We start from the raw sequence: 10,866 nt of genomic DNA on the forward strand, positions 1-10,866 counted from the left end.
CGTGCACGACAGATGTGATCTCCTTATATTATGATAAATTGAAGCCCAGGCTGTAGCCAAGAGATTTAATTAAGATTCAGCATTCACCTTCTGCAAAGGTAGCTTTGTTGCTTAATTCAAATTAAACCAGGAGGTCAAGGGAATGCTTGCAGTGCTGCTTTTCTCTATTCAAATCTCCTTTGGTTGACCTCAGCGGAACAGCATCTTAATAACAAATCACTTTCTCTTATATCAAAAGAGGCAAAACTTCTCCTCAGACCTCTGATGAAGCTGAGTTAGTAAACACGCTCCAGTTCATACATATGTAATGAGAGAGCGGGAGAGGGAAAGGAGGTAGAGAAGGGAGGGAAGAAGGAAAAATAAATGACAACAGGCTAAAACCAGAGGCCACAGTCTTGGAGTTTGGAGTAATAAACGGAGAAAGCACCGGTTCTTTTACGCTTCTTTTCCTTGTTGATAGAAATCATGCTGGACGCTAAAAACATTTTGCATGTTTTCCAAAATAACATCTAGGTTCAAGTTTGCGCAGCCCAAAATCCTCGAAGAGAAGAGAGGCCAGTTCTCGATTTCACTTTCAAATTCAGTCCTCGAGTTCACATTCAAACGCTTTCGTCCACCTCAAAGTGGCTCGGTGTAGCGGGCTTTGTCATACGGCGACTCCCGAAGCAATTTACAGCGCGGCTCGTCTGACGAGTTCCTGGTGCGTTGCCGTTCCTCGAGGGGCCGGGCCGGGCCGCCTGTTAGAAGCTGGCGCGTGAGCGCAATTCATACACGCAGAGAAGGAGGGAGAAGAGGGCCAGAACTGGGTACAGCAGACCCGGACTGCTTTCTGGAGTCCTGCACAGAAGTTTGCTGGAGCACGTCCAAGCAAAGCCAAGCTGCTGGAACCGAACTCAGCGGGGAAGCAGAGAGGTGCTTATGCCCACAGACACCTGGGAAAATTTTAATGATTTAACACTCTTTACTATGACCTGTAAATACAATTATCTCACCCTCTGCTAATTACTTTAACTTGTTATTTCCAGGAAGGTGTGTGATTTACAAGAAGCTAAACAACAAATGGAAAACGAATTATTACTGCACGAAGAAGAACTTCATAAATTTGCATTGGAGCTTGCATGTGATACAGTTCTGAACTGTTTGGTTTGATTTTCAGGTACACAATTATTTATCCTATATGATAAAAATAATTACTACATGGAGATAATGGGGCTATTTCAGACTCAGTGCTAGACTCAGGACTAAGTTTAGACATATGCATTATCCTTCAATTACACTCTGTCTGTCTCATATGGATATGGAGGTTTGTTCAGTCAACCCTTATCCTGCCCTGAGCACTCTTAACATGAGCTACCAATCAGGGGTTAATTTGAGCAGAAAAGACATTTGCATTTGATTCCATTCAGAACTACTTTGGATTCATTCACACACTTCACTGGCTGTTCAATATAAAGCATCATCGTTTTTTTGAAGTCAATGTGCAGGACTGGGAACAGAATTATGGGACAGTTACTGATGACGGCATGTGACTGCACACTGATGTTAAAAGATGGCTTAAAGGTCAGGGTGCATCCTGGTATTTATATGTGTCTTCATTTAAGCTCTCTGAAGAGGTCAGATCCATACAAACGGGAGAGACCTCCTGCAGAGAAGGTGTCCGACTGAGTGAATGACTGAGGCTTGGGTTCCTGATACCCGTGACCCCTCCATGACCAACCGGTGTGTATTTCATTCTCAGGGCCAATCAGAGGCCATGGACACGTGCTCGTTATGTGATGGGGGGGGGGGGGGGTGGCTCGTTATGTGATGTTTTCTGGCGTCACAGTGACACTGCAAACTGCCTCAGGATCTTTCATTTTTTTCTCCAGTTCCTCTCTATTGTCCGTGCCAGTTTTAATCAAGCCCCTAATTGGCTTGTGTTGACCATCAAACAGGTTTTATTTCCTGTCTGAAAGGCCATCTGCTTAATTTGGACAAAAAGGGGAAGTGACGAGTGGTACCGGCGGCCCGAACGTCCTCGTGCGGCCGCGAGATCGATATCGCAAGACGGGGACGCTGGCACCCTCGCAAGAAGTATGGCTCTCCCGCATGCCTCCCTCTGCACCCTGCCGCGGTCATCTGAAAAGGTCCTGCACGTCCAGTCTATTAGGAAGCACAGCTAATCCACTGGCACTGCCCATAGAGAGACGCATAGCTCAACTTCAGCTTGATATCAGAGGCGGTACGCACCGCTCGGCCCGCCGCACACTCATTCCTTTTGTTGCTGGTGCCAGGACGGGTTATTCTTGAGTGTGTACAAGCGCATGCACACGAATGCTCGCCGAGAAAGGCATCCTCGTCAGAAAACCTAAAGTGTGTACTTGGGTGTGTTTCTCCTATAATAAACGAGAGGTCCATTACACGTAGATAAAGTAATCTGTTATTGTCACCCCTTAGATACAAGCTGCAGAAAGGATGAGCTACTGTGCAGAACAATCCCTGCCTTGTATCCACATTAGTCTTCACTATCTTCATTGGCTGTGGGTTTCGACCGATTTTAGCACGCCGACCCGGGAGTTTGAGGCGCTAACTTTAAGGCGCGTGGAACCTTAATGAAATAACAAACCACTGTCACTTCTAATGGATCCGCCTCCAAAACTGAAAATGTCACCTATTCTGAAATATGTGTCCTGGATCAAAGGCTTTTCAGTGTTCCTGAATTTCTTCTACTGCATTATCCAACACTTGGACGAAAAAGAAAAAAAAAACTCTCCACATGTTTTAAATGAGATCACCAGGTTCTGTTCGTATCAGTAACTCACACACAAAAAAAAAAAAAAGAAATGTTGTGTCTCTCGGCGAATTTTTTGGCAACACACTCACCAGATGTGGAACAGATTTTGGATCCTGTTTCATTTTTAATGACCTAATACATTAGTTCACATCAAAGTCCTCGTGACCTTTTCCGCAGAGCGAGGGAGGCGGCTGAACGCGAGGCCTGAAGGTCACAGCTGCTGAACGCTCGCCGAGCCCCATCAAGTGCCACCCGGCCGCTGCCAAGCTGCTCCCGCGACTTGTTTTTATTTTTTTTGCGTGTCACGGGCAGACGAACACCGTTGCTCTTTCTAACTCCCAAACTGGCACTCGGATAAACACAACACGCAAGACGCAAAACATGCCGGGCCTGGGGAAACGAGAAACGTGTTGCGTAACATGTAATCTATAAAACTTTGGGAACCGAAAAAAGAGGCTTATTAATTCATATGCAAGTGCTATCTGTATATGAATCTGGGTCCATTAGGGGTTTCAGTCTGTTTTTTAATGCCATTGATTCAAATAGCCTTTAGAAAACAAACCACATTAAAATTCAATGAACGGGCTGTGGGTGCCCACCTACTGACCTTAGCATCTTTATTGTGTTGCCTGATTGGCTGTCTGAATGGCAGAGGGGTTGAGATATGAGGAGGTGTAGTTTGTGGAAACAAAGCCGCCTCACATCGCGCAACTGAAATAAAAAATGATTTAGGGTCGCATTGTTTCCTCTGCGAGATAATTATCATTCGCCTGGGTGTTGTTTTGTGTCATGGCAGACCCGACGTATTAGAAGCAGAACTCAGCAGCTTTCAGAGAGCCCGGCTCTTCAGAGTGGCTGGGAAGAAAGCAGGTTTTGCAGGTTATCCTAGAGCAGGGTGATTTATACCACATGCTTGGAATAGCAAGCTTCGGGTTTCCGTGGGGATGAAGCCGCGCAGGTTAACCAAGCTACGCTAACCTGAGATTAGATTGCAGTTTATGGGGCCTGAGGCCTGGTTGCTATCAAAGCAGCAACCCTCAAGTACAAACAGATGCGGCGATATGTTCGCCTTATTGGGCATTGTTACCTGTGATATCGGCCAATCAGAAATACCGCTCGACTCGCTAGAACCCAAAAAGATTACCTTCCATGCAATCTCAGTCTCTGTTCCTACCAGACACTGCTGATACTATTCCTCTTAGCATCAGAATGCCCTCGTGCTCAGATGAATTTGAAGATGGATGAGAATCCATTATTGAACAACGGCTATCCCGCCTTCTGGGGTTTCGTCGGGGCTCTGCGGTAAATGAAGGCGGCGCACACAGCCGCAGTCTTCCGTGCACCACGGACGGCTGTTTACTGCCAAAGTCCGGCTCTTGCCAGAACATCCCTCCCCCTTTGCCCAGAAAGAGCGGAGTGGCAAAAGGACTCCGGCTTCTCAAACCCCAACCCGGGCTCGCACCAGATGTCTCTCTTTCATACGTCTTCAGCATGAGAGAGTGCAAAATGCTGATTAATGCAATGGGACTGTGCACCTCTCTGAGTAACTTGCCCGTTGCTAATTGCTTCCATCCTGTGGTGGAACTTGTATGGTTTCTTATTCACCGGCACATCAGTGGACCGAATCGTTGTAGATGATATATGCAGAGCTGCATGCCTTAATCTGTAACACAGCGTCATAAATAATTTATATGAGTGAGAGCAGTTATACACACATATATGTTGCATGCAGACGGACAGAGGTACAGATGGATATTTAGACGGACAGGATCACTCTGACTCATACATTCCAATACATACGCGCGCGTGCACAGACACACACACGCACACACACACACACACACACACACACACACACACACACGCACACACACACACACACACACACACACACGCACACACACACACACGCACACACACACACACACACACACACACACACACACACACACACACACTCACACACACACACACAATTTGCTAATTTGAAGCCACCATTTCACTTGAGCAAAATGGGGGAGGGGGGTTGGGATGGGGAAATCATGTGATTTTGACCGATGGCTGATCAATAATCAGCTGGGGCATGTGGGGGGGGGGGGGGGGGGGGGGGGCATTTCTGGCTGATTAGAGAACGAAGTATTTATTGTCCTCTTGTTCGTCCACAGCCTCGCTCAACCCGGCAGCTCTGAGCCGGCAGAAGCTGAAGGTCGCCGGGCGAAGAGAACCCGAACGCTCACGTAGCACGATGAAGAAGAATGAGCTCGCCTCGGGCGGAGAGGAAGGCGAGGAGTGTGTGTTCCTGAAAACACGGGGACTTGCTTCCTCCCGCGGACAAAATGAATGCAGACGCGTGCTTCAAGTGCTCGTCTGCTGCCCGCTTCTCTCCCGACCTCTGACACGTCTTCGCATTTGTGGAGACGCACGCGATGGTGGGGGGGGGGCAGCAATGGAAAATAACCGCCGGCTGAGAAGGTGCTGTCACAGCCTGCTCCAAGCCCCACAGCTACAGGACACGAGGCTTTGCTGAGAAGGTGATTGTGTGTGCCACTAGGGTTGTGGTGACACAGAAGGCAAATGGCACTAGAAAAAGCCTCTCCCAACGGAGTCGGAACAAGCCATAGACCAACCTGCTCAGAATGGCTACAATTGTGTACACGCACTAAACCCTCAGGCCTTGATAAAGGCAGAGATAATGGTGTAATGCCTACCATTTTGCAGATAATTCTCATCGTATAGAATAAAGTCAATATTACAACAGAACAGGCATATATGATCTGAAGAGAAGGTTGCAACTCTTAAAGCACATTAATATTGATAATCACAAAGGGACTTTAATGCATATTGTGCGTGCTGCTTCTGAGGAGGGTGCAGAGAGTAGGAGATGTGTAAAAGTCGCCCTCCTTTAACCTCCTACACTGACACATAAAACATACCCTTTGTGTTACTAATCCTCACCCTTGCACCTCCATAACTGAACACAGTGTCGTTTCATTTACACAACCTAAGAAGTAAATTGCATTACATTGCTACATTTTTCTTACTTGTCGAAAACTTTCTTAGTTAGCAGAACATATCAGCTTTCGCGGATGACTGGAACCCTCATTAGGAAAATCTCTTCCCCTACGCTAAAATATTGATGGTTCCGAGAGGGAGCTTTTTCTTCCTTCTTGCTCTCGACTAAGTATGGCCTGAGCTGCCAAAAAGCAGACTGCAGATGTTAGAAGAGACATCCACCCTCAACCCCCCCTTTCAGGATCTTTATTTGAGTAATCATGTTTTCTTTGCTGTCAACCTGCAGCCAGGCTTGCGCTGGTGAGACGAGGCAGTGTAACACCTGCTCCCTCCCCCCGTAGCTCGCTCCGCTGGGGGAACATATGGTGCAGTCTCGCCCCCCCGCCCCGGAGGTCAACCGCTGGAACCCCCCCCCCCCGGCATACGGCGTCCTGCACCGGGGAGTCGAGGGCCAGGGCCTGCACTAAGAGCACAATCAGATTTTCTAACCACGTTGCATCATTTATTTGAAGGAAGGCAGCGATCAGTTTTACAATGGAGAACATATGAGGATGGAGGATGTGCTTCGTATGGAGAGAGGGTTATATATGCTTCGTTATCTTCCTCTGGGCGCTTAACACTGGGCATTTTACATCAGTCACAATTCTGGTTCACCTGCAGACACTTATTAGCTTGTTAGCATTCCTAATGTGAAGAAATGTTCGTTCTAATACGAATCCCTGAAAAGGCAAAGGATGCATCAGTCTTACGGCTGAACGAAAAGCTCAAAAAACCAAGGGCGGGGGGTGGCCAGATGCATGAATCTATGGTTCGAAACTTTGGTGTGAATAGTGAAGCCGCGGGGACCATAAAACTACACGATACGTGACAGCAAAAGTGTGCACGAGAGACTGGACTGCGTAGCTCAGTGATACTGTGCTATTTTGAGACGTGAGCCCAATCAGACCAAACATACCGCATTAAGCCCTCAGCAGGAGGCCCAAAAGTTTAGACCAAATTGCTACAAGCAACAATAATTACAGAATATGTTAATGAGCTGCAGAAGCATCTAATAAATTTAAGCATCTAAGCGTATAGGTCATCTAAGAAATTATTGAACAGTATGAGACTTTCGCATTTTAATCATTTTTGTGATATTCTCATATTCACTTTTTAAACAGCAGCAAACTACAACAACATTAAGACAATAATAAATATATATAATATATATTTTTTGTTGTTGGCATCCGTCTGTCTCAAGAGACAATGGAATTTGCACCTTGGTTTTGGCCTGTATAGTTACAGCCCAAGCTTCGAGTGGCACAGTCTGCCGCAATTTCTGCAGGCAAGGTCAGCGTTAGAGTCTACTGGCACTACAGCCTGTTGTTTGCGCATTCTCTTAACCTCCTTACTAAAGTACTTTTTTAGTATTTCATAGTATTTCACTGGTAGGACCAGGATAAGCCAGATGTTAGAAATGTGAAATGCTTTAAATAAGTATTGGCTTGTTAGCAATGTGACTGTTTACACTATGGCATTGTCTCCTTTTCTCTGTTCCGAACCAAAACAATAATTTAGAAGGTCAATAATGTGACTGTTCGTCCCCTATGCGTGTGCAGAGACTCGTATCAATAAAGAAAGCTGCTCTATGAGCCCAGCCACATGAGCTGTATGCAGAGAGTACCCAGAGCAATACCACCAGTAGCATGAAGCATCCATGATGTCATCGGCTCATATGACAGAGGCAGAGAGAATACATTTAGGACGCTGCCGGTGCTGACAGTATTCAGCCATTAGATGTGAAAGACTCTGATCCCTGCCAGATTTCATAAATGTATTGCGACCCTTATCAGGGTATCAGTATTCAAGTCTAAGTCTGGTATCCTGGTAAAATAATGGCGTGCGTTGCATTCTGTTCGGAACTCCGTGATCCACCACAAATCTTACAAAAAAATAAAAGTCTTCATACAGTAATTAGATGAGGACCTGTGATCACTGTCAGTCAACAGACAGTTTTACGCACTCCACAAATGTCCCCCTGCCCGGCGTCTGTGATTTGTGGCGCTGTTTTCCTATTACATCCGACAAAGAGGACCGTCCCGTAATCCTCCGGAACGTGCAAATATACAACACGGCGGAGATGGCCGTTATGGTCGCGGTGGATCAGAACTCGGTGGTCTCAAAGCCAAGGAAAACAAAAACTAAATGACACGTGAACTGACAAATGACGCTTTTATGTCTCGGCACATTTGTATTCATAGCAGTGATATCGCGGACCATATGCGCGGCATTGTTCTTCTTTTTAAAGTTTCTCGGGAAGGCCGCGACGGCGTTGGCTTCATTATCACAGCGCCGCACACGCTGCCAGTTCGGTCGTCAGCTTGACATTCTCGGCACATGCGCGACAACAGAGGGACGACGGCAGACAAAGGAGTCCTGGCTGACGAAGCTCCAGGTGTCGCTGCACGATTGGGGCGGTGCGCGAGGAGCCCGGGGGTGCGCGAGGGGCCCGGGCACGAGCTCTGCCGCGGCCCTTTCCCCACGAGCCCTTCGCCCTCCAGCTCTCTCGTTAACAAGGTGGAGTTTGGAGATTCCGCGACGGAACAAAGTGAACGCGCACTGGCGATACGTTACCGTCCTACCAAAGGAAGAGGGAGATGATTAGAGAAAGCGTCGAACGCTTTGTGAGAACTGTAGACAAAAAGCAAATCCTTTTCATCCCACTCGGACTAGCTATGGCACTAAGAGCTCGAGAGCAGACCCTACCCCTCACATCTGTTCGCTCAAAAGCTGTTTCAGCTCCCAGTTTTGTCAAACACATACAGTTGTGTATCTCAGTTGTGTTTGTTGCGGCGTATTTTTGCGCTGGCAATGTCATGTCTTCATTCAGACAGCCTGCATCTCTGTGATAACTTTACAGTACTTCATGTGTCACTGCGGATTTGGCTAGAACAAATAAATAAATGAGGCGGGCTGTTTGTGTCTCATGAATAAACAATGGGTCAAAAGTAAGTAAATATTTGGACTGTTAACATGATCCAGCAGAGCAAAGAGCGAAAGCTTTTAGATATCTTAAAAATCTTAGTGGTCCTTGGCCTGACTATATACACAATACCTTGTGTTTTCAAATGGTGGTAGGGACAACCAACAACCACGTGAAAAAAATTTAATAAATAAAGTAAATATTACACACACACACACACACACACACACACACACACACACACACACACACACACACACACACACACACACACACACACACACACATTTTTAATGGCCTGTAAGTGTGGATCATTTCTTTCTTCAGTAGGCTGAAATCATTTGAGGGTAGCGACATGAGTGCAGAGATAGAAAAAGCTTTAACTAACTTAAAAGTGATTCATTTGGTCCAATAAAATTGTGGGGATTTTGCAGGGATTCAGACTAAAACCAGTAAATCAAATCCTTCCCGGTAAACACAATACAATGAATTTTGCCTCTGTTAAAAGAAATTAGCAGAGCAGTTGTTCAACCTAGGATTGCATTCAAAGTCATTTATAGTATGTAACTGGTGGGGGTGGGTGGGTCTTTTTAAATGCAACTCACTGGGTCTGTCCCAAAACCTTGTGAGCTGTCTGCATAAACAGCGTTTTACGTCATAGTGTGCGTGCTCCCGACACGTAGGCCTTCCCAATTCTATGATGCCTTAAATATGGCTCCTACTGAGATACTTTAATCTGGCCGAATTTTAAATCTACATCAAATGGTTCCTCAGCCGCTAAGGCAATCCCATGATGCAACACAACTTTTGTTCCTGGCAAAGTCATTTTCAAATGTACGTTACTGTAATTCACTGTAATGGACTGACATACATATTCATAAATATATGTCTTTATCTAAAACCACATTGCATTCATTTTAGTTTTATACAGTTTTATACGCCGAGGTATTAGCATTTATGCTAGCGGAATTGGAAGCCTCAAGCTACTGTTGTGGATAACTAGCTAACAAACTTCTCAGCACAACAAGTAGCCTAGATTATCTAATGCTGAGGCAACGCTAGAAACTGAGGTAAATAAACACCAGTCACACACATTGGGCGAGAACAAGATGTGATAAAATTGCTCTCTAACTAGAGCGTCTCAATAATCTGCCTCATGAGGATAGATGTTAGAATGCTGCCTTCTTAAACAGCTGACTACGTAATCAGCGCCTACTTCGGCAGCTCTCTAGATTTTGGGACAGACCCACTGTGTTCTCACTGGGAGGGAAGGCTTGTGAGTCACATTTCCTGTGTAATGTTCCAACCAATTGCATGTATTGTCTGGAGTCTTAGAGTTCCCTTCTGAAAACCTCAAACTGTGAATGCTGGCATTATTACAATAGAACATTTTACATGGATGGATGGATGGATGCATGCATGAATGTGTGTGTGTACCCTATTGTTTCTGCTTGTTAATGCCCAGAAATTATATTGCAGGTTTTTTGGTGACATTTTTCATCAAATTATTCATCCCTTATCTACATATTTCACAGGCTCTTCATATTTTATACAAATCCTTCAAAACACAAAAGAACAACTGCTACATGTCAACTTCTTACTTTTTTTCAGTGGAAACTAAACGTTTACAGGCAGTCATTTCTAATAAAAATGGCTTGAGACCTTTTGAGCATTTTCTTGATGTAAGCCCTGAGAATAACCCTCTCACAGATATTTTCTGACTATGCAGGAACTGACTAAACTGCTTTAAACTCACAAAAGCTAGTAGTACTAGTGCCGCCCACAAATTACAGTAGTTAGTATGAGTAATAAAATGTGACCATTCTATTCAAACCTCTTGGTTGGATTTTGAGTACAATACCTTTATCTTTAGTATCTCTGAGATACACAGATTACATTTTAGGAACATTTGAAGAGCTTTATATTCTGGTTTACTCTCATTCTCATGCCACTTCACTTCCAAAGTTTGCAAATATATCTCACATCTATTAAGACATACATGCATTTGCAGTGAGAATGAAGACTTGGATATGTGAATATTTTCAGAACTGGATTGCTGACCTTTGAACTACTGTTAAGGCAAGAAAAACCCCTTTGTTACTCATTTATCATCCTACAT

The sequence above is a fragment of the Brachyhypopomus gauderio genome, chromosome 17 (assembly GCF_052324685.1).
Source record: "Brachyhypopomus gauderio isolate BG-103 chromosome 17, BGAUD_0.2, whole genome shotgun sequence".
NCBI lineage: Eukaryota > Metazoa > Chordata > Actinopteri > Gymnotiformes > Hypopomidae > Brachyhypopomus > Brachyhypopomus gauderio.